Below are 25,099 nucleotides of genomic sequence, written 5' to 3'. Positions count from 1 at the left end.
CAGCGAGGAGGTGTGCTCTTGAGTGTCATACAGGAATCCATATCCAAGGGCAGGTCAATACCTGAATCCTGAGTGTCACTGTAGAATTGACAAAGTTACAGCCGGGCATGAGGGAACTGCCGATACATGACCTTGTTGCTGTTGCGGCTTGGTACATATGGTGGCGACGAAGGCAGTTTGTTAGCAACTGTAGGCTGAGTGTTTCCCGAGCCCAGATCACCACCTGCGAGGCATTTCATGAGGATAATACTGAAAAGATAATTAGTACTGTAACTGTGGGCTGAATTTTGGGGCATTTCTCGTGGTGAATCCTTTGCCCGAAGTATCAGGAACTGTGGGCTGAAGAGGAAGCAGAACCACCATGTTTTCAGGTGCAGACAGCAGGAGATCAGACTCACACAGAATAAAACACCATGTTTTTTTCCTTAGACCAATCCCGTTGCTCTCTTCACTGCCCCTGCCCAAGCGATACCGATACGAGTTCGGTGTTGCTCCGTCGTGATACAAGAGGTCACAAACTTTAATTAACGGCTGTAGCATCGGGCCAGCGACAAATAGGTTTATGGTCAAAATTACCAGAACCCATTTGTCCCGCCCCCTCTTGTAGGCATCTGTTCTCATGCAATGATGTGCTAGAATCTGAGATTTTAGCAGTCAGGGAGGGAGTAATGCTTGCACTACAATGGAGCAGCCCACCAATTGATATCGAATGTGATAATTTGGAGGCAGTGAACATGGTCAGAAGTGGAGACACAAACAGATCGAAGTATGCTTTTCTTATAAGAGAGATCAAAGATAGCATGTTTGAACATACTTCTTGTATTACTCATATACGCCGCAGTTGTAATTCTTCCAGTCATATATTCTACCAAACTTTGGTAGGACCCAATGCCGTACTGCCGTCTGGCTTGGATCAGGACCTGAGGTCGTTTTGGACGCAGTTAGCCGTGATTGAACCCCTTTGATTGAGTAATACAAGAATTATTTCCGCAAAAAAAAACTCTGTCTTCTCATCTTTTAATGAGCCCATTTTTTTTTGAGACAAGCCCATTTTGTATGTGATCGCTATATAGTACTCCCTCCGTTTCATAATGTAGTGCCTATTGATTTTTAAAAAAATCAAACCTCATAAACTTTGACCAAGTTTGTGGAGAAAAATATTTATATCTAGAGTGCGAAATATATATCATTAGATTCGTCACAAGATGTAGTTTCACATTACATATTTTTGCTATTGTAGATATAAATATTTCTCTCTACAAACTTGATCAAAGTTTGTAAAGTTTGACTTTTGAGAAAATCTATAAGCACTATATTATGGAACGGAGGGAGTATCACTTATTGCCATACAGATCATCGAGACCACCTCCCCAGCGCCTCATGCGCCTCCCCTCCATCAGCCGGCCCAGCAACGAGGCGAGTGCTCGCTCAGGACATGCCAGTTCACCCGATTCTGGTCGCTCGGTTTGACAGTTGACTGGTCACAGTTAACCAGGCCATCGTTGACCGTTGACTTCTTTAGAAAATACGAAAAATTCAAAAGAAAATATTAAAAAATGCACACGAAAATTGAATTCACAATTTTTTTTAAAAGTTCACGGGTTCAAATTTCTTTTGGATTTGAATATTTTCTTGAACTTCAAAAGGTTCAAACTCCAGAAAAGTTCACGAGGTCAAATTTCTTTTGGATTTGAAAACTTTCTTGAACTTCAGAAAGTTCACAACTTCAGAAAAGTTCACGATTTCAAAAAAGTTCACGCATTCAAAAAATTTATTTGCAGAATTGAAAAAGTTCATGGATTTGAAAAAGTTAATGAATTTGGAAAAAGTTCACGCATTCAAAACATATTTGTTGGATTTTACGAAAAATCAATGGATTTGAAAAAAGTTCACGCATTCACAAAATAATCGTTGAATTAGAATAAAGTTCGTGGATTTGAAAAAAATTCAAGAATTTGAAAATAAATTGCGAACAAAGAAAAAAAATCGGAAAAGCAAAATAAAAAAGCCGGAAGCATGTAGAAGCTTCACAAAACCTACTGGGAACCTTTATGAAAAGAAAAGCGAATATTATATTGGCCTGGCCATTCACGTGCGATGCGTGTGTTTCGGAAAGGAGGAATTGTTGTCGAGAAGTAAAGTGTAAAATCTAAATGGGCCCAGCCCAAGATAGATTAGTGGTGTGCAACGGTTTACAGAAATGCCTATAACTGGTGCTAAGGGCACCAAATAGGATATGGGGGACCATTGAAGTGAGCCGGCCCATAGCATGGTTTTAGTACTCCGGTTTAGTGAAATCACGAATTGAGTAGTACTCATTGTAAAGATCACTCCCATCTTCCCAGGTTGTGAGAAGTGGCATGCTGCATGTGCGCCATTTGTCGCAACATGGAAAATTTTCCCTTTTTTTCGTAGATCCGTTTATTCAAAACGTTTTATCTCTTAAGCCGTGCATCCAAATCTCGAACCGTTTTCACCGTTGGATTCCTCGCGTCGAGATCTTCAAAATTAGATACCATGTTGATAGGTTTTGACGAACTTTTTTCACACAAAAACCAAACTGGGAGCACGGTTTTTTTCCCTTTTCGAAAGAGGCACGGCCGTGCCTCTCGAGAAATCACAACAGAACGCAGAAGCAAAATCGTGCCTCCCACGGAAGAAAAAAACATAACGCGTTTTTTTCCGTTTTCGAGAGGCACGGCCGTGCCTCTCGCGAAAACACAACCGTGCCTCTCGTGGAAGCAAAATCGTGCCTCTTACGGAAGAAAAAAACAGAAAACACGTTTTTTTTCGTTTCCGAGCCTCTCGCAGAAGGAAAAACAATACAAAACACGTTTTTTCCGTTTCCGAGAGACACGGTCATGCCTCTCGCGAAAGCAAAACCGTGCCTCTGCGAAAAAAACAGAAAACATGTTTTTTTTCATTTCTGAGAGGCATGGTTGTGCCTCTCGCAAAAGCAAAAACGTGCCTCCCGCGGAAGAAAAAAAACATGTTTTTTCGCGCAATTTTTTTTCGAATTTTGTTTTGGTCCAAAAGCTAAGGAAGAATGGTGGAAAAAAAAATCAAAAAACCATTTAAAAAAAAATCCAAAAACGCGTGCGGGAAAAAATTCCGAAGGGAGCGCCCGACACGTGGCGGTGACTGAGAGCGCGCCAAGTGGCGCTGATCGTTGTGAGGCTTCCGAAGGAGCGCTCGTCAACTAGTTGCTCTCCCGGTTTAGGCAGCCTAAGGAAGGTTCCGCGTCCTTTTTTATTTTCTTTCAATTTGTTTTAGTGCGTTTTCTATTTTCGTTTGGTTTTTTCTTTTTTCCTTTTCCTTTTTAGGTTTCCTATTATTTTCATATTTTCATATTCATGATTTTTAGGCCCCAGTTTTAGGTTACTCAAATTTTCTTATTACACTTTCAACATTTTTTGTACATGTGTTAAACATTTTTCTTTCCTTTCATCTGCTTTTTCTTTAATATTATTCTGTTAAGTACTCCCTCCATTTCTAAATATAAGCCCTTTAGGGATTTCCATATGTACTACATACAGAGTAAAATGAGTGAATCTATGCTTTAAAATACGTCTATATACATACGTATATAGTCCATATTGAAATCTCTAAACAGGCTTATATTTAGAAATGGAGGAGTACATGTCAAATTTTTTCTGAATAGATCTTGAATATTTTTGGTCTACTGGTCGAACATTCTTATGAATATACAGTCAATACTTTTGAATATACATCAATTTTTTTGGAATACATATCCAACATTTTTGTAAATAGATGATGAACAGTTTTTATATGTTTAACATTTGTAAGATACATCTCAAATATTTTTTAATACACCCTGGACATTGTTTGAACACACGACACATTTTTAAAATACCTTCCAACATTTTACTATAAATACACGGTGAACATTTTTTGAAATACGTTGAGCAAATTTCAATATTGTGTTGAACATTTTCTTAAATATATGGTAAACATTTTTTAAAGACGTGTCAATCATTTTTCAAATAAATGAATATGTGTCAATTTTTTTCTAAATGCATGGTGAACTTACAAATTACATTGAACATTGAAGATACATGTTAAAAATGTTTTGGTGAACGTTTTTTTACCTTTTCATGAACATTTGAAAAATGTAATGATCATATATTTTTTAGTACATGTCAACATTTCTTAAAAATCATGAAAATTATTTTTGTGGTAAGAATATTTTTCAAAAAAATGCACACTTTTTTTACACAATATGAACATCGATTAAATTTGCGATCAGAATTTTGTAAATTTAAGATTTTTCCGGAATACTTCTTGTTAGAAAAGAAAAAAAGAAAAAAAGTAAAAGGCAAACATAACAAACTTATAACTAAACAAACGAACAAACAATACTGACGACTCTGTGTGTGCGCGTGCGTGTGCATGTGCGTGTGTGCGTGAGTTTTCAAGTTTATCTTTAATTATCTCATTAATTAAGTCTGTCTATTAGTGTTTATTTCCCCTCTATGGTGTTTTGTAGGGTTTTTTTTTGCGGGAAATGTTTTGTAGGTTTTCAACGTACCTTTTAAGTCTTATGGACTTGGCATGAAGAACAAAGTCAACATATTATTTTAGTTAATTTATGAGCACCACATGTAAGACCATGGAGCATTTTGTTTGCAGGGGTCCCACAACACTCCCAAACAAAAGATTCAAGGACAATAACAACGCACAAGCACTCGCTAGCAGTGCGCGAGCACTTGTGTTCACCATATATCCACCACATAAACAAAACAAGGCGGGAATAGGGTATTACGCATCACAATGATTTGAACCTGGGTAAAAAGGGCCATGTCGGTAGGAGCCTCTCCTGTTGTTTTCACTGATAAAAAAAAGAGTCATGCCTTAATTAAGGTGATGATTTAACTAGTTGTTTATCTTAAGTGTTTTAGCCCCTGGCCGAACCATAAAAGGACTCCCCTGATCCTTGATATCGTGAGATCACACTGACATATGGTGCGCCAGGCACGGGATCTAGACATCTAGTGAGACCATACGAACACGCTCCTCTATGTTGGCCTCAGCGACGATCCGAAGGGCCAACAGCTTCAACTCCTTGTCGATGCGCTCCTCGAGCGCACCCCATCTCCTGCGCCAGTGCTTGTCCCAGCGCTGGCTCCGCTTCCACGTGCTCTCGCACTCTCCTCATCCTGTGTTAAAATTTCTGTCGCATGTTAATATTTGTTCGTCGTGTTACGCAAAAGGGTTCATCGTGTACTAAAAAATGGCCGTCTCTTATAAAAAAAAGTACATCGTGTATTTAATAAATCTTCACCATTTACTTTGAAAATTCCCCAAAGAAAACTTGGAAAAAATCATAGCATAATGAAAAGTACTTACCATGTATTTTAAAAGTAACGTATTGTGTATTTGAATAATATTTACGTAATCAAAAGAGGACCCATAATGTTTCACCCAAAAAAAAATACTCCCTCCGCTCTTTTTTGTAAGACGTTTTAGATAGTTCATACCAAACTATTTTGGGCGTTGTCTGAACTGTCTAAAACACCTTAGAGCATCTCTAGCTCTAGCAGACCCCGCAAAATCCCGACCCGCATAAGTCTATTGCAGTTCACGGAAAAAGGGTATATGCAGGCCGGCGCGGACGTGATCAGACTCAGTTTCCGCAAAACGGACCTGTAAAAAAAGATATTCAGTGAATATGCTCTTTTACGGTCGGCTACGCGGGGTCTGCTCCGGCACCGCCGCGTCGACCCGCAAACCGAAGACGCCCAATTATTGAATTTGACATCGATTCCGACAAATAAGTTCAAATTCAAACAATAGAACACAATTCACGCGCAAATAAAAGCCTAGTTTTGTAGGACAAACGCAAAAGAGGGTCTTGCAAAAGTGACGACCACGTCCGGCATCATCTTGGTCGATCTTCACTCCGCGCCATCGAGTCCATGGAGTTCATCGAAACCACCGAATCCACCTCCGGCGCTTGTTCCAACTCCCGCACCGAAATCATCGACTGGTGCACTGAACGCATCGGCTGAAGGAAATATGTCCTAGAGGCAATAATAAAGTTATTATTTATTTCCTTATTTCATGATAAATGTTTATTATTCATGCTAGAATTGTATTAACCGGAAACTTGATACATGTGTGAATACATAGACAAACATAGTGTCACTAGTATGCCTCTACTTGACTAGCTCGTTAATCAAATATGGTTGAGTTTCCTAGCCATAGACATGAGTTGTCATTTGATTAACGGGATCACATCATTAGGAGAATGATATGACTTACTTGACCCATTCCGTTAGCTTAGCACTTGATCGTTTAGTATGTTGCTATTGCTTTCTTCATGACTTATACATGTTCTTATGACTATGAGATTATGCAACTCCCGTTTACCGGAGGAACACTTTGTGTGCTACCAAACGTCACAACGTAACTGGGTGATTATAAAGGTGCTCTACAGGTGTCTCCGAAGGTACTTGTTGGGTTGGCGTATTTCGAGATTAGGATTTGTCACTCCAATTGTCGGAGAGGTATCTCTGGGCCCACTCGGTAATGCACATCACTTAAGCCTTGCAAGCATTGCAAGTAATGAGTTAGTTGCGGATGATGTATTACAGAACGAGTAAAGAGACTTGCCGGTAACGAGATTGAACTAGGTATTGAGATACCGACGATCGAATCTCGGGCAAGTAACATACCGATGACAAAGGGAACAACGTATGTTGTTATGCGGTCTGACCGATAAAGATCTTCGTAGAATATGTGGGAGCCAATATGAGCATCCAGGTTCCGCTATTGGTTATTGACCGGAGACGTGTCTCGGTCATGTCTACATAGTTCTCGAACCCGTAGGGTCCGCACGCTTAAAGTTCGATGACGGTTATATTATGAGTTTATGTGTTTTGATGTACCGAAGGTAGTTCGGAGTCCCGGATGAGATCGGGGACATGACGAGGAGTCTCGAAATGATCGAGACGTAAAGATCGATATATTGGACGACTATATTCGGACATCGGAAAGGTTCCGAGTGATTCGGGTATTTTTGGAGTACCGGGGAGTTAGGGGAATACGTGAAAGAAGTATTGGGCCTTAATGGGCCTTAGTGGGAAGGAGAGGCAGCAGCCAGGAGGTGGCGCGCCCCCCTCCCAAGCCCAGTCCGAATTGGACAAGGGGTTTGGGGCGCGGCCCCCCTCTCCCTTCCTTCTCCTCTTCCCCCGTTCCCCCCTTCTCCTAGTTGGACTAGGAAAGGAAGGAACATACTCCAACTAGGAGTAGGAATCCTACTCCCTTGGCGCGCCCCTCCTAGGGCCGGCCTCCTCCTCCCTTGCTCCTTTATATACGGGGGCAGGGGGCACCCCATATACACAACAATTGATCCCTTGGATCTCTTAGCCGTGTGCGGTGCCCCTTCCACCATAATCCACCTCGGTTATATCGTAGCGGTGCTTAGGCGAAGCCCTGCGTCGGTAGAACATCATCATCGTCACCACGCCGTCGTGCTGACGGAACTCTCCCTCAAAGCTCGGCTGGATTGGAGTTTGAGGGACGTCATCGAGTTGAATGTGTGCTGAACTCGGAGGTGCCGTGCGTTCGGTACTTGATCGGTTGGATCATGAAGACGTACGACTACATCAACCGCGTTGTGCTAACGCTTCCGCTTTTGGTCTACGAGGGTACGTGGACAACACTCTCCCCTCTTGTTGCTATGCATCACCATGATCTTGCGTGTGTGTAGGAATTTTTTTGAAATTACTACGTTCCTCAACAGTGGCATCCGAGCCAGGTTTTATGAGTTGATGTAATATGCACGAGTAGAACACAAGTGAGTTGTGGGCGATATAAGTCATACTGCTTACCAGCATGTCACACTTTGGTTCGGCGGTATTGTTGGATGAAGCGGCCCGGACCGACATTATGCGTACGCTTACGGGTTTTACCGCCGTGCTATGCACACAGGTGAGTAGCGGGTGTCAGTTTCTCCAACTTTAGTTGAACTGAGTGTGGCTACGCCCGGTCCTTGCGAAGGTTAAAACAACACCAACTTGACAAACTATCGTTGTGGTTTTGATGCGTAGGTAAGAACGGTTCTTGCTCAGCTCGTAGCCGCCACGTAAAACTTGCAACAATAAAGTAGAGGACGTCTAACTTGTTTTTGCAGGGCATGTTGTGATGTGATATGGTCAAGACATGATGCTATATTTTGTTGTATGAGATGATCATGTTTTGTTGAAGTTATCGGCAACTGGCAGAAGCCTTATGGTTGTCTCTTTATTGCATAAGATGCAAGTGCCAAATAATTGCTTTACTTTATCGCTATGCGATAGCAATAGTTGCAAGAGCAATAGTTGGCGAGACGACCATGTGACGACACATTGATATAGATCAAGATGATGGAGATCATGGTGTCATGCCGGTGACGATGGAGATCATGACGATGCTTTGGAGATGGAGATCAAAGGCACAAGATGATGATGGCCATATCATGTCACATATTATGATTGCATGTGATGTTTATCTTTTATACATCTTATTTTGCTTAGTTCGGCGGTAGCTTTATAAGATGATCTCTCACTAAATTATCAAGTTATAAGTGTTCTCCCTGAGTATGCACCGTTGCGAAAGTTCTTCGTGCTGAGACACCACGTGATGATCGGGTGTGATAGGCTCTACGTTCAAATACAACGGGTGCAAAACAGTTGCACACGCGGAATACTCAGGTTAAACTTGACGAGCCTAGCATATAACAGATATGGCCTCGGAACACTGAGACCGAAAGGTCGAGCGTGAATCATATAGTAGATATGATCAACATTGTGATGTTCACCATTGAAACTACTCCATCTCACGTGATGATCGGACATGGTTTAGTTGATTTGGATCACGTGATCACTTAGAGGATTAGAGGGATGTCTATCTAAGTGGGAGTTCTTAAGTAATATGATTAATTGAACTTTAATTTATCATGAACTTAGTCCTGGTAGTATTAGCATATCTATGTTGTAGATCAATAGCTCGCGTTGTTGCTTCCCTATGTTTTATGTATGTTCCTAGAGAAAACTAAGTTGAAAGATGATAGTAGCAATGATGCGGACTGGGTCCGTGATCTGAGGTTTATCCTCATTGCTGCACAGAAGAATTATGTCCTTGATGCACCGCTAGGTGACAGACCTATTGCAGGAGCAAATGCAGACGTTATGAACGTTTGGCTAGCTCAATATGATGACTACTTGATAGTTTAGTGCACCATGCTTAACGGCTTAGAATCGGGACTTCAAAGACGTTTTGAACGTCATGGACCATATGAGATGTTCCAGGAGTTGAAGTTAATATTTCAAGCAAATACCCGAGTTGAGAGATATGAAGTCTCCAACAAGTTCTATAGCTAAAAGATGGAGGAGAATAGCTCAAGCAGTAAGCATGTGCTCAGATTGTCTGGGTACTACAATCGCTTGAATCAAGTGGGAGTTAATCTTCCAGATAAGATAGTGATTGGCAGAATTCTCTAGTCACCATCACCAAGTTAGTAGAACTTCGTGATGAACTATAATATGCAAGGGATAACGGAAACAATTCCCAAGCTCTTCGTGATGCTGAAATCGACGAAGGTAGAAATCAAGAAAAACATCAAGTGTTGATGGTTGACGAGACCACTAGTTTCAAGAAAACGGCAAAGGGAAGAAGGGGAACTTCAAGAAGAACGGCAAGCAAGTTGCTGCTCAAGTGAAGAAGCCCAAGTCTGGTCCTAAGCCTGAGACTAAGTGCTTCTACTGCAAAGGGACTGGTCACTGGAAGCGGAACTGCCCCAAGTATTTGGCGGATAAGAAGGATGGCAAAGTGAACAAAGGTATATTTGATATACAGATTATTGATGTGTATTTTACTAGTGTTCGTAGCAACCCCTCGGTATTTGATACTGGTTCAGTTACTAAGAGTAGTAACTCGAAACAGGAGTTGCAGAATGAACAGAGACTAGTTAAGGGTGAAGTGACGATGTGTGTTGGAAGTGGTTCCAAGATTGATATGATCATCATCGCACGCTCCCTACACTTTCGGGATTAGTGTTGAACCTAAATAAGTGTTATTTGGTGTTTGCGTTGAGCATGAATATGATTTGATCATGTTTATTGCAATACGGTTATTCATTTAAGTTAGAGAATAATTGTTGTTCTATTTACATGAATAAAACCTTCTATGGTCATACACCCAATGAAAATGGTTTGTTGGATCTCGATCGTAGTGATACACATATTCATAATATTGAAGCCAAAAGATGCAAAGTTAATAATGATAGTGCAACTTATTTGTGGCACTGCCGTTTAGGTCATATTGGTGTAAAGCGCATGAAGAAACTCCATGCTGATGGGATTTTGGAATCACTTGATTATGAATCACTTGATGCTTGCGAACCATGCCTCTTGGGCAAGATGACTAAAACGCCGTTCTCCGGAACAATGGAGCAAGCAACAGATTTGTTGGAAATCATACATACTGATGTATGTGGTCCGATGAATATTGAGGCTCGTAGCGGGTATCATTATTTTCTGACCTTCACAGATGATTTGAGCAGATATGGGTATATCTACTTAATGAAACAGAAGTCTGAAACATTTGAAAAGTTCATATAATTTCAGAGTGAAGTGGAAAATCATCGTAACAAGAAAATAAAGTTTCTACGATCTGATCGTGGAGAAGAGTATTTGAGTTACGAGTTTGGTCTTCAGTTAAAACAATGTGAAATAGTTTCACTGCTCACGCCACCTGGAACACCACAGTGTAATGGTGTGTCCGAACATCGTAACCGTACTTTATTAGATATGGTGCAATCTATGATGTCTCTTACCGATTTACCACTATCGTTTTGGGGTTATGCATTAAAGACAGCTGCATCCACGTTAAAAAGGGCACCGTCTAAGTCCGTTGAGACGACACAATATGAACTGTGGTTTGGCAAGAAACCAAAGTTGTCGTTTCTTAAAGTTTGGGGTTGTGATGCTTATATGAAAAAGTTTCATCCTGATAAGCTCAAACCCAAATCGGAGAAATATGTCTTCATAGGATACCCAAAGGAGACTGTTGGGTACACCTTCTATCACAGATCCGAAGGCAAGACATTCGTTGCTAAGAATGGATCCTTTCTAGAGAAGGAGTTTCTCTCGAAAGAAGTGAGTGGGAGGAAAGTAGAACTTGATGAGGTAACTGTACCTGCTCCCTTATTGGAAAGTAGTTCATCACAGAAATCTGTTCCTGTGACTCCTACACCAATTAGTGAGGAAGCTAATGATGATGATCATGTAACTTCAGATCAAGTTACTACCGAACCTCGTAGGTCAACCAGAATGAAATCCGCACCAGAGTGGTACGGTAATCCAGTTCTGGAGGTCATGTTACTTGACCATGACGAACCTACGAACTATGAGGAAGCGATGATGAGCCCAGATTCCGCAAAATGGCTTGAGGCCATGAAATCTGAGATGGGATCCATGTATGAGAACAAAGTGTGGACTTTGGTTGACTTGCCCGGTGATCGGCAAGCCATAGAAAATAAATGGATCTTCAAGAGGAAGACGGACGCTGATAGTAGTGTTACTATCTACAAAGCTAGACTTGTCGGAAAAAGGTTTTTGACAAAGTTCAAGGTGTTGACTACGATGAGATTTTCTCACTCGTAGCGATGCTTAAGTCTGTCCGAATCATGTTAGCAAATTGCCACATTTTATGAAATCTGGCAAATGGATGTCGAAACTACATTCCTTAATGGATTTCTTAAAGAAGAGTTGTATATGATGCAACCAAAAGGTTTTGTCAATCCTAAAGGTGCTAACAAAATATGCAAGCTCCAGCGATCCATCTATGGACTGGTGCAAGCATCTCGGAGTTGGAATATACGCTTTGATAAGTTGATCAAAGCATATAGTTTTATACAGACTTGCGGTGAAGCCTGTATTTACAAGAAAATGAGTGGGAGCACTACAGCATTTCTGATAAGTATATGTGAATGACATATTGTTGATCGGAAATAATGTAGAATTATTCTGCAAAGCATAAAGGAGTATTTGAAAGGAGTTTTTCAAAGAAGGACCTCGGTGAAGCTGCTTACATATTGAGCATCAAGATCTATAGAGATAGATCAAGACGCTTGATAAGTTTTTTCAATGAGTACATACCTTGACAAGATTTTGAAGTAGTTCAAAATGGAACAGTCAAAGAAAGAGTTTCTTGCCTGTGTTACAAGGTGTGAAATTGAGTAAGACTCAAAGCCCGACCACGGCAGAAGATAGAAAGAGAATGAAAGTCATTCCCTATGCCTCGGCCATAGGTTCTATAAAGTATGCCATGCTGTGTACCAGATCTATTGTATACCCTACACTGATTTTGGCAAGGGAGTACAATAGTGATCTAGGAGTAGATCACTGGACAGCGGTCAAAATTATCCTTAGTGGAATAAGGATATGTTTCTCGATTATGGAAGTGACAAAAGGTTCGTCGTAAAGGGTTACGTCGATGCAAGTTTTGACACTAATCTAGATGACTCTAAGTCTCGGTCTAGATACATATTGAAAGTGGGAGCAATTAGCTAGAGTAGCTCCGTGCAGAGCATTGTAGACATAGAAATTTGCAAAATACTTACGGATCTGAATGTGACAGACCCGTTGACTAAAATTATCTCACAAGCAAAACATGATCACACCTTAGTACTCTTTGGGTGTTAATCACATAGCGATGTGAACTAGATTATTGACTCTAGTAAACCCTTTGGGTGTTGGTCACATGACGATGTGAACTATGGGTGTTAATCACATTTTGATGTGAACTATTGATGTTAAATCACATGGCGATGTGAACTAGATTATTGACTCTAGTGCAAGTGGGAGACTGAAGGAAATATGCCCTAGAGGCAATAATAAATTTATTATTTATTTCCTTATTTCATGATAAATGTTTATTATTCATGCTACAATTGTATTAACCGGAAACTTGATGCATGTGTGAATACATAGACAAACATAGTGTCACAAGTATGCCTCTACTTGACTAGCTCCTTAATCAAAGATGGTTGAGTTTCCTAGCCATAGACATGAGTTGTAATTTGATTAAAGGGATCACATCATTAGGAGAATGATATGATTGACTTGACCCATTCCGTTAGCTTAGCACTTGATCGTTTAGTATGTTGCTATTGCTTTCTTCATGACTTATACATGTTCCTATGACTATGAGATTATGCAACTCCCGTTTACCGGAGGAACACTTTGTGTGCTACCAAACGTCACAACGTAACTGGGTGATTATAAAGGTGCTCTACAGGTGTCTCCGAAGGTACTTGTTGGGTTGGCGTATTTCGAGATTAGGATTTGTCACTCCGATTGTCGGAGAGGTATCTCTGGGCCCACTCGGTAATGCACATCACTTAAGCCTTGCAAGCATTGCAACTAATGAGTTAGTTGCGGATGATGTATTACAGAACGAGTAAAGAGACTTGCCGGTAACGAGATTGAACTAGGTATTGAGATACCGACGATCGAATCTCGGGCAAGTAACATACCGATGACAAAGGGAACAACGTATGTTGTTATGCGGTCTGACCGATAAAGATCTTCGTAGAATATGTGGGAGCCAATATGAGCATCCAGGTTCCGCTATTGGTTATTGACCGGAGACGTGTCTCGGTCATGTCTACATAGTTCTCGAACCCGTAGGGTCCGCACGCTTAAAGTTCGATGACGGTTATATTATGAGTTTATGTGTTTTGATGTACCGAAGGTAGTTCGGAGTCCCGGATGAGATCGGGGACATGACGAGGAGTCTCGAAATGATCGAGACGTAAAGATCGATATATTGGACGACTATATTCGGACATCGGAAAGGTTCCGAGTGATTCGGGTATTTTTCGGAGTACTAGGGAGTTACGGGAATACGGGAAAGAAGTATTGGGCCTTAATGGGCCTTAGTGGGAAGGAGAGGCAGCAGCCAGGAGGTGGCGCGCGCCCCTCCCAAGCCCAGTCCGAATTGGACAAGGGGTTTGGGGCGCGACCCCCTCTCCCTTCCTTCTCCTCTTCCCCCGTTCCCCCCTTCTCCTAGTTGGACTAGGAAAGGAAGGAACATACTCCAACTAGGAGTAGGAATCCTACTCCCTTGGCGCGCCCCTCCTAGGGCCGGCCTCCTCCTCCCTTGCTCCTTTATATACGGGGGCAGGGGGGCACCCCATAGACACAACAATTGATCCCTTGGATCTCTTAGCCGTGTGCGGTGCCCCTTCCACCATAATCCACCTCGTTCATATCGTAGCGGTGCTTAGGCGAAGCCCTGCGTCGGTAGAACATCATCATCGTCACCACGCCGTTGTGCTGACGGAACTCTCCCTCAAAGCTCGGCTGGATCGGAGTTCGAGGGACGTCATCGAGTTGAACGTGTGCTGAACTCGGAGGTGCCATGTGTTCGGTACTTGATCGGTCGGACCATGAAGACGTACGACTACATCAACCGCGTTGTGCTAACGCTTCCGCTTTCGGTCTACGAGGGTACGTGGACAACACTCTCCCCTCTCGTTGCTATGCATCACCATGATCTTGCGTGTGCGTAGGATTTTTTTTGAAATTACTACGTTCCCCAACATCGGCGACATTGGTTCCAGACCCCGCTGAGAAAACATCTCCGGCACTGTAACACGCACTGGCCGACGCAACCATTCTCCTCTTCAAGATTTCTCTTCTTGCCATATCATGCCATTCTTTTGTGAGGTCGTCCATGTCATTGCGGTTCATTGTCATGATCTTGTTCTCTTCGGCAAGCAACTTGGACATGGCTTTGTTTTCAGCGGCACGTGCTCTTCTCTCCTCAATGGCCGCTTTGCGCAGTCCTATTGGGATACTTTGCCATCATGCGGAAGTATTGATCTTCGATCCTTTGTTAATACCTCTTGGCGGTTTGAGAAGTACCCGCGCATGCATCAAGAGACACCGCATTCCATGCCTTGATCAAGATTTGATCTTTCAAGATCGTGTAGTTCTTCGATCTCTGGCCTTTTCTTGTTTGCGATTGCTCATACACCCCCTCATCTATCTCCTCCACTTCTTCTTCACCACCGTGATCATCCACGCCGCCCTCTGTTTCATTGTAATCGTATGCAGCGAACGGGGCTTGATCGATGTCAACGATGTTGGTGTCCAACAAGTTCACACGAACTCGACAGTTGCATTGTTCGAACCACCGCTATAGTGAACGACAACAAGTCACGAGCTTTTGCAAATGGCGAAAAGCAAAGAAAATTGCCATGACCAAAGAGGCATACCTTCCGGCCATTTCGTCAAACACCTCGCTTGCGGTGGAAGCAGCACCGTTGAGCGGCATCGCCGGGGAACCTCTTTCCGGGGCGGAGGGAGTGGATGAAGGAGCCGGCTTCTTTGTAGCCGGAATCTTCTTCCGCTTTACGCCCGAGACCTTGCCGGCCTTCTCCGTCGCCGGCCGAGATCGCGCAGCGGCGTTGGCGCCCGGAGCACGGGCCTTCCCGGCGAGGGCAGCCGGATCCCCGCCCTGCACGACCATGTTGCCCTGCCGCTTGTGGGCAGGCGCAGTGGTGCCTTGGGCGACGGCGGGGCCAACATGGCTGGCGACGAGATTCGCTCGAGGGGATTGAGCGTGCATGACCTCGACCGTGACGGGGGACGGCAGGGAGTCATCCATGGCGGCGAAGGACTATCGGGGAAGATGCACCGGAGTAGGAGGTGGCGGGGGCAATGGTGGCAGAGGGTGGGGGAGCGGGAACGGCCGCGCAGAAATGTCCCTCCCGCCAAATCTTGCTGCGGATAGGGGCCGAGCTCGGGTCGTCCTCCCACCCCGTGAATCTAGAGGTCGGGGGAGATCTTTTGCCGCGCCCCGCAAATTTTTTTACGGGTCGGACGCGTTTGTGGTGTGTGATCGGGCAGGCTTTTCCGCGCCGACCCGTATTTTGGCGGTTATTTTACGAGTCGGGGCGGGATGCGGGGTCTGCATATTTTTTCAAGCGCCGGGATGCGGGATCGAGATGCTCTTACAATAGTGAACAGAGGGAGTACTAGTATGCATATTTTTTCAAGGTTTATGTAAATTTAGAACAGGCCGCTGTAAGGGAGGCATAGTAATAGACACGCCCGCTAAGACAATTATTTTTAAGCGCTGGTTGAGCCTATGTGGCCTAAGAGCATCTCCACTCGTTCGGCCCCCAGCGCACCGGTCGACGCTTTTTCAGCCCTGGAGGCGATCTAGTTCCCAGCCACGCCCTCAGGTGTCGGCCCCAAGACGGTATAATTTCAAACTTGACATTTCCCGCTACCCAAAAAACGCCACAAGTCCGGCGATCACCATGCCACAATTCGGCGATCAATCACTCGAAAGTTCAGCAAAAGGAGGGACGCGTAGGCAATGCATCAAACGGCGGCGTTGTCATCATCCGGCGTCGGACTGGCGGGAGTCGGCATGCGCGGGATGGTCGGCGTCGGCTTCTATGCTGGGCGTCGTAGAGGCATCATCGCTCGGGCTTGGCGGCGGCATTGGGGTCGGCGTGGGAGTTGGCGCGGTCGTCGACAACATCTGGTTCAAGATGAGGCCAGGTACCACGCCTTGACCTGCTCGTCCATCGTCGACATGTCCGCCCCCATCAGGAATGCCAGGTTGGTGTTCCTCTTCTTCGCGGCGACGTTGGTCCGGAGTAGGTCGAGCTTGACGGCGCTATTCGTCATCAACGCCGACCACCGCGCCTCAGATTTCTCTTCCCTCTAGGCGACGTGGTTCTTGGCGTCGGCGATGCACTGCTCGATGGACGCTTGCAGCCGCGCGGCAGACGGCGCGGCGTCCTTCGCCGTCTTGGCTCGTTTGTTGCCGTCTGGGCGCCCGTCCGCCGCGCCCGGCATCGGCACGTCCGGCTTGTAAGTCTCCTTGGCCTTGGCGAGGGTGCGCCGGACATCCGCCCACTTCTCGCACTTCTCGATCCGAGAGAACACGTGGAGGTACTTGAACTCTTGGTCGGTGCTGCTGTCCTGGCGGTACATGGCGAACATCCGAACCATCTACGCCGAAGAACAAGTGTCGGCGACGACGCACACGGCGAAAAAGAGCGAGAACCGCCGTCTGTGCATACCTGACCCTCGATGTTGGTGCCGCTTTCCGGGTGAGCCGTGACCTCCTCGATGATTCCATGCCATTTGTTGCAGGCCGTTTGGATGAGCGCCCAATGGTTCGCCATGGCCTTCAAGCCGCGCTGCATGTGGATGCCGGTGAAGTAGGAGCCGACCAACTTGCACTCATCGAACTCTGACTTGATGCGCTCCTAGTACATCTCAGCGTTCTGGATCGTGCCGGTGATCGGGTCGAGGCAGACGGTCTTCCATGCTTCGGCGAGGCACTCGTCCTCTTTGGACGCCCACTTGACAAGCGTCTCGCCGGCCCTGGCCGCCCGCTTCTTCTTGTTCCCCTTCCTCGTCGGAGCAGGCGCAGGCTCCTCCCCCCCCTCTTCCTCCTCCTCCTCCTCGCCGTAGTCGAGCTCGTCATCCATGTCGCCAGTGAGGTCCATTATATCGTCTTGCGCATGGAACCCGGGGGAGGCGGCGGCGGCGACCGAGCCTCTCGTGATGATGTCGTCCATGTCGGCTTCCATCACGTCGTGGTTGCCGAGATGTGACGACGAGGCTTGCGAGAAGTGCAGGGCGCCACGGCGCAGCGACGGCGTCGGGGAGGCGGCGTAAGCCGGCAGCGAGTAGGTGTACGGAAGATACTGGACGCCGGCGAACGCGGGTGAGGGCGTGCGCTGGGCGGGGTGGCCATGCGGAAAGGTGATGTTGGGGTTGAACCTGCCGTGGGCGTCGCCGTCAGCGTAGCCAGGCGAGGGCACGCACCCTCGGGGCTGTGGCGACGGCAAGAAGCCGACCGGCGACCCGAGGCTCTGCTGGCTCTAGGCTTGCGGGCCGTGGCCACCGGGTGGATTCATCATCTCCGCGTGAGAGGCCTCTGCCTGCTTCGCCGCGCGGGACGCCTCCGCCCGCTCCGCCGCCGCCGGCCTGTCCCGGGTCCTCTTGGCATTGAGCCTGTTCCGCCGGTCGGTGGTGACAGCTTCCCGACGCTGAACCTCCGCCTTCCAGTCGGCGTTCGACATGCCCGGTGGTTTTGCCGGCGGCACCCTCGGCTTGCTCTGCTTCGGCTGGGTGGCGTCGGCGGCGGCAATGGCGCGAGGGGCCGTATACTTCTTCGTCCGCATGGCAGCCGGACGAAGGGGAGAGGAAGGATAATGGCGACAGAAGAGGGACAGAAGGGGAGAATGGAGGGAAAGTGGGGGGGGGGGAGGGAGCGGGGGATCGGCGGGAAAAAGGGCCGTCTCTCGCCGACAGAGCGGACCCACGCGCCTTTTCGCTTCGGCCGGCGCTCCCAGGCGACCCGCGGGGGCTTGGGTTCGGCTCGGGTTCACCGGCTGTTATTTCGGCTCAAACTGGCGATAAACAAGGACCTGGGGGCGCGACTGGGCCGATTTTTCACCGTTAGATTCCTCGCGTCGAGATCTTCAAAACTAGATTCCATGTTGATAGGTGTTGACGAACTTTTTTTTCACAAAAAACCGGACGAAAAAATCGAACCGGGAGCATGGATTTCCCTTTCTGAAAGAGGCACGCCCATGCCTCTCACGAAATCACAACCGTGCCTCTCGTGGAAGGAAAAAAAGAGAAAACGCGTTTTTTTCCGTTTCCGAGGAGGCACGGCTGTGACTCTCGTGAAAGTACAACCGTGCCTCTTGCGGAAGCAAAACCGTGACTCTCGCGAAAGGAAAAAAAAACAGAAAACACGTTTTTTTCCCTTTCCAAGAGGCACGGCCGTGACTCTCGCGAAAGCACAACCGTGCCTCTCGCGGAAGCAAAACCGTGACTCTCGCGAAAGAAATAAAGCAGAAAACACACTTTTTTCCGTTTCCGAGAGGCACGGCCGTGACTCTCGCGAAAGCACACCCGTGCCTCTCACGGAAGCAAAACCGTGACTCTCGTGAAAAAAAAAGACAACGTGTTTTTTTTTCGTTTTCGAGAGGCACGACCGTGACTCTCGCGAAAGCACAACCGTGACTCTCGCGGAAGCAAAACTGTGACTCTCGCGAAAGGGAAAAAAAAAACATGTTTTTTCGTGCAAAAATTCAATTTTTTTAGTTGAAAAGCTAAGGAAGACCGGTGGAAAACCTAAACGTCGAAAAAAAAAAACAATTTAAAAAGCCGAAAACGCGTGCGGAAAAACAAAAAACAAAATTCGGAAAGAGCACTTAGAGCGCGACACGTGATGAATGGCTGAGAGCCTGCCAGCATCCGGTCGGAGTTGAGCCAGGAGCTCCAGAACCCGCCGGCCGCTGCCCGCGCGACAGCAGAGCAGCAGGTCGACCAATTCGGCCCCAATTCTTCTAATTAGCACGCCATTCGCTGTTCTTCTTTGTACTACTACCTGACAGGGTTCTGCACTCTACCCGCGTGTGCACGCATGCTTGCAGAATTCCATGGAGTCGGACGAACGGAAGCAGGAGAATGAGGAACAGAAGAAGCTGGACGAGGAGGAGGAGGAGCGGGCAGAGATCGAGGCCGCACAAGACAAGTGAAACTCATGCGGAGGCTGGGACAGCCTTGCGAAATGTTTGGTAGAAAGTGGACCATCGACGCCCGCCTTCTGTTCAACCGCGGGAGCAACTGCGACAAAATCGACTGCGGAGACGGGTAAGCACTATTATTCTCAAATTGTACCAAACCACCGACACTTACTTTAAAGGGAAACGTTTATACGCGGTCGACCGGCTAAGTTTTTCGCCGGTTCGCACCGCTCACTCACGCACACGCTCGTCTGCAGGTGGGCCCTGCATCGAATGACCCAAATCCCCTTTACCTTATCTCTTCAGGGCCGATGAGATCCACTCATTTCTTCCTCGTGAACGAACACATCTACTCTGGTCCACTAGCTCCGTTCTCCCCCTCTCCCTCCATCTATAGGCGCTTGCTCTCCCCTACCGGCGACAAGCTGTGCCGGCCGGCCATGGCAGCTCGTCAAGTAGCTAGTGCTCCTCCGCCATGGCAGCACGTCAGTCCCAGCGCCACAAGCAGCACCCACTCCCTCTTTTTCTGCCCTCGAGGGTTCATCGAGTCCTTGCTCCTCCGGGACCCCCCCGGACCGCACCGGTGCTGATGCTGCCGACGACGACCACCCGCTGCTGCTACCACGCTGTAGTACAAGCTCCAGACCAAGTGGGCGGACGAGATGCTGGAACCGGCCTCAATGGAAGCTACAATCGGCGGCAATTTTTGCTACAAGTGTGTTTTTGTTTTGCTGGAGTCAGTAATTTTTTTACGATCTGTAATTGAGGGTGTTTTCTGCTGGAACCAGCTTCAAATTTTGCTACCACCGTATATATTTTTTGCTCCCACCATAGAGATGTTCTTTGCTACTACTGTCTTTTTAATTTTTGCTTTTTTGCTGGATCCATCTCTTTTTGCTGAAACCGCTTCCAATTTTTTTGCTACCACTGTCATTATTTTTTGTTGTCACTGCCTTTGAATTTTGCTACCAACTCGTCTCTTTGATTTTTTGCTGGATCCATCTTTTTGCTGAAACCAACAATTTTTTTTGCTACATCTAGCTTTGATTTTTGCTACCGTGGATGGCCGGCGAGCACGGCTGCGCTGTTGGCCGGCATGCACGGGCAGCCAAGGATGGGCACCTGCAGCGGCGAGCGCGGAGTCCCCCTAGATGGGAGTTGCTGGTCAACGCAGAGCCAGATGCGAAGGGGAGAAGATGATTAGGGGAAATTAACGGTTCGAGGTGGCCTAATCCTACGGCTGGGGGCCGACCGGCCGAAATTTTCGGCCTGTGCGCGGGCGCCTAACAGTCGCCTATTTTAAAACGGAGGAAGTATCTGGTGTATACTTTAATATTTTTACCGCGTACTTTAAAGTAAAAAATTGTCCTATTTTGAGGCATCATCCGTCTTGGTCGACCGTTGTCCTCCCGCGTCATGCGTTCTAGCTCCAGACTGTGCGAATAATCTCTGGGCGTACTTGCAATTCAGCTAGTGTCGCGGAATACATTGCTTATTAGATGACCTTTTCTTTAGATCCTTATCTTAATCCGACTAATCATGGCCAAGTGTAATTTTTCTTTTCTTTCTTAATTTTAGGCCTGTTGATCCGGAGATTTTGCTCGAGAGAGAAAGGGCCTTCTGGAGAGTTGCCATGGAGTATCGGAGAGCTCAAAACATGGTGATGAATTGTTTCCATCATTGACATTCTTTCATTTTACCACGAAATTAAATGAGCATTGCCTATCAACTAAAATGGGCCTTGCTTGCCTATCAATGAGAATTTATAGCTGAAATAAATTGGGATCAGGTCCCATGTTTAACTTCCTACTCTATCTTGTAGATTCTTATTACTAATCAATAATTTCATTTTACCAGGATGCTGAGTATGACTTGATTCCAAGCAATATGACCTTATCTCCTATAATGTCGGAGAGTGGCTTCTGGTACCATGGAAATCTTGTGGGCTCTAAGAGAGACTTCCCTTCGTAAGGGGCGCAACAATTTTTTTCCTTGAGCTCAACCGTACTCGACAAAGGACTTACGATGTGACAGCCTGTATCACACTTGGTACACACTTCTCGTTTGTATGCCATCAAGAAAAAGTTATTCACTAGTCTTCAGTAACTATATATGAATGAATCTGATATGTCTTCGATCTGTCTTCAGATGATTATGATGTTGACACTACATGTAAGAGGTGCTCTTCTCATACGGGCGTCTTGCATCCACGCAGAGGCGGATTTACTTTTGGGAGCAAAGAAGGTTAGATAGTTTTCCCCTACATTATTGCATCATTATAGTTTTATGTTGGCTGTCTCATGGCATTGTCATGTAGTAGGTCCAAGCAAGGATAATCTGGGAGCCACACCAGCAAGTATATCGGATAGAGTTGTGCATTCACCTGCTCCCTTGCCTACCCTAGGGAATGAAACCCTAGAGCCTATTATCAGAAGGTTTTATCATTATTATAACATTTACATCATTGCTTGCAGTATTGCATTTATTTTATCCCCCTAATTTCTTGATGGTGTATAGACTATCAACTATGGTTGGAGGTGGAGCATCCAAACCCGTAGCTGCATCTGCAACTGCAATAGGAACCCATCCCAAGTCCAAATCCTTGACAACAACGCCGAGTGGAAGCTCAAGGCTCATCACGAAGAGGTACCATTGCATTTTTATTTCATTGTTTCCATGTTGCGGTTAACTCTAACAAATGCGTTTATGTTGATCACTTGCCAAAAATTTAGGCAACTGGAAGTGGCATTGGCATCGGCATTGGCTGGAGGTGGAACCTGCTCATCTGAAGACAACAACCAATGAAATTAGCAGGAATAAGTTAACGACTAATTTTGGAGTTTGTTTACAACAGTATAGGCCGGTCCATGTTAGTTCACAACTAGTCCAACCATGTTTCTCCAACTGTTTGGAGCTGGAACCAGGGAAATATAAGCGATGTTGCAGTTGCAGATCATTTGTGCCAGTTGGGGTAGTGGCGGTGCCAGGATCAAAAGTTTGTGATGTCATTTCAAATCTGTGATGCCAAATACATGTGTTCTCACCAATTTTATATAGAAAATTACATGATTTCTACTTGTGTACAAAGGATTTGCCAAAAACCTGTGTAGTCAATTGACCTCACTCCTCTCAACGTGGCTTCGCGAGTGAGTAGGGGTTGATTCCTATTCAAGTTTAATTTGTTCTTGTTGGGGACATGCATCCTATTTAGTGATGTTCTTGTGATTTGTGCCTATTTGGTACATTTGTCGTGCATAAAAAATAGCTGATGCTGCTGTGTTGCTCGGGATGGCTTTTCGTAGAGTTTCATGTTCCTCTTGGTTTGGTTCATTAGGCTCAAAATTTCGATCGTTGTTCCTAGTTATGGCCACCGTGGTTTTCAATTATAATTTTCTGCTAGAATGTTACATACTTGACTACGTGATTCAGTTTGTTCTTTTGTCTAAATTGTGACCCCAAATCCATACATTTGTGTATGAGTATCGAAATGCATTTTTTGTGTACCCAACACAACGTCAGAGTGTGATTCTTGTCCTTGTACATGTCTGGGCCGACCACTAGTCTTTTCCTTGCCATTTTGGTACTCCCGCATTCTCAAATTAACTGAAGCTTTAGCTTTGTCGTAAGTAAAAAAAAGAGTGAATTCCGATTTTTACCCGCTATTTTGACATTTTTTACACTAATTACCCCACTTAGCGAAATTTCATCTGTTTTACCCCATTAACAATTTTTTTGACATAATTTACCCTGTTTAAAATTTTGTGAGCATTCTGACCGGTCGGTAACAATTGTTAGGTCCATCTTGCATGCCACGTAAGTGGTTTTTCCTGGCTATTTTTCTCACCGCTGAACCGGGCCGCACAACTTCTCCAAACCGGCTCGGCTCGATGGCGGTCACTCGCGTCACGTCCAACGCACAATGCCCAAGTCGGCTACGCGCCACGCTCACCTCCCGTGGCTTCTCGTTTGCGTTGCTCACCCGCAATCAAACATGCAAATTGATTTCCATATAAGCATCAAATTCCTATAGCGTGTTCATCATGCCTGCATCATTTGTTAACTCAACCATGGAGTTCCCGTTGGCCACCTTCTTCTTATAATAAACGCCGTCCCAAGGGTTGGAACCCAACTCCTTGATCTTCTCCTTTATATCAAAATAACTAATGAAATCCCTCTCAATCGGACATGGAGTATATGCTCCCGAGCTCAAATGCTCCCTCATGAACAGTAAAATCGAAAAAATAGTAAAACGGTAAACTTCGACAAATGTTTTGCATGTTTGCAAAATTTCAGCACGAAATAACATTCATGGAAGTCGTGGCAAAAAAAAAACAAAATCGATGTTCCAGAAATGCTAGTTTTGAACACACTTTGGAGTGGCGATTTTGTTTTTTTGCCACGCCTTCCCCGAATGTCGTTTCGTACTGAAATTTTGGAAGCGTACAAAACATTCGTCAAAGTTGAGCACAAAAAATTTTCAGATTTTTTTGAACTTTTTGAACTATTTTTTTCGATTTTACTGTTTATGTAGGCGCATTTGAGCTCGGGAGCAGAATAGTGCTTTCTCTCTCAATCATCTCTGGCTTTGGATTCTTTTATCTAGGGACATGTAAAATATGGCTAACACTCCACATCTTGGTTGCCATCCGCTTTGTGCAAGAAAAATAAAAATGAATTAGTAGCTGCAATAATAACAAATCATAATCTACTCTAATAAGGTAAATACATATGTTTCAGCATGCATTGTAAGATACAAAGATCCAAAATTCCTTTACAACTAGCAAGTAGCAACAGATGCTATCACTTTTGCATGTATTAACACACTTCCGGTCAACATTATTTGCTACCTAGATATTCAGATATGTAGGTGTATCAGAGTTAGTAAAGTATTATATTCACACCACTTTACTCTAATCCGTAGAACCATGCATACTTAACGCAGTATGTGATAACTGGAGAATAACATACATGATTTTAAATTATATCAGTAACAATTTCTCCGATAATTTATTCAATGGTAATATGCCATGCTGATCAAGTATAGTCGTCTCATCAGAATACTTCAAGCCGGAAACGAGTTGAGTAGGGAAAAAAATAGGCAGGAAAAAACTGTCGACGTGGCATGTCAGCCGGTCAAAACGCATAAATTTTTTAAAACAAGGTAAATTGTGGCAACACTTTTGCTAAATGGGGTAAAACGGATGAAACTCCGCTAAATGGGATAATTAGTGTTAAAAATGTCAAAATGGGGGGTAAAAACCGGAATTCACTCTAAAAAAAATTAAGACACAACACAATGTGATTCTCACCCTTGTACATTGAGACAAAACTCTTCTTTGTTGATCTTGGATGATAATCTGTATAGTTTTGCAAGATAAAACATGAGCAAGGCCAATCAGAATTGATTAGCATTTAAAACTCTTAACTTACCTCGAGACAGTTTAAATGTTACTTTCTCCGTCCTAAAATAAGTGTCGCTAATTTACTAAAACTTTATATTAACTTTGTACCAAATCATCG

General features: G+C 45.1%; 1 long non-coding RNA gene across 3 annotated transcripts; it reads left to right on the top strand.

The window, feature by feature from the left end:
* The first annotated feature begins 19,902 nt into the window (after positions 1 to 19,902).
* On the top strand, positions 19,903 to 22,666 carry LOC123124176 (uncharacterized). Of its 3 annotated transcripts, XR_006461005.1 has the most exons (7): positions 19,903 to 20,294; positions 21,158 to 21,239; positions 21,437 to 21,628; positions 21,728 to 21,823; positions 21,900 to 22,014; positions 22,097 to 22,225; positions 22,312 to 22,666. It is a non-coding gene; the product is annotated as an uncharacterized lncRNA (long non-coding RNA). The 3 variants fall into 3 exon arrangements; XR_006461004.1 differs by having other exon boundaries at positions 19,903 to 21,239; XR_006461006.1 differs by having other exon boundaries at positions 19,903 to 21,239; positions 21,897 to 22,014.
* Positions 22,667 to 25,099: the final 2,433 nt, after the last annotated feature.

This window comes from Triticum aestivum, chromosome 5D (genome assembly GCF_018294505.1).
Source record: "Triticum aestivum cultivar Chinese Spring chromosome 5D, IWGSC CS RefSeq v2.1, whole genome shotgun sequence".
NCBI lineage: Eukaryota > Viridiplantae > Streptophyta > Magnoliopsida > Poales > Poaceae > Triticum > Triticum aestivum.
Note: the sequence above shows the minus strand (reverse complement) of the source record. Positions and strands in the feature narration are given on the sequence as shown.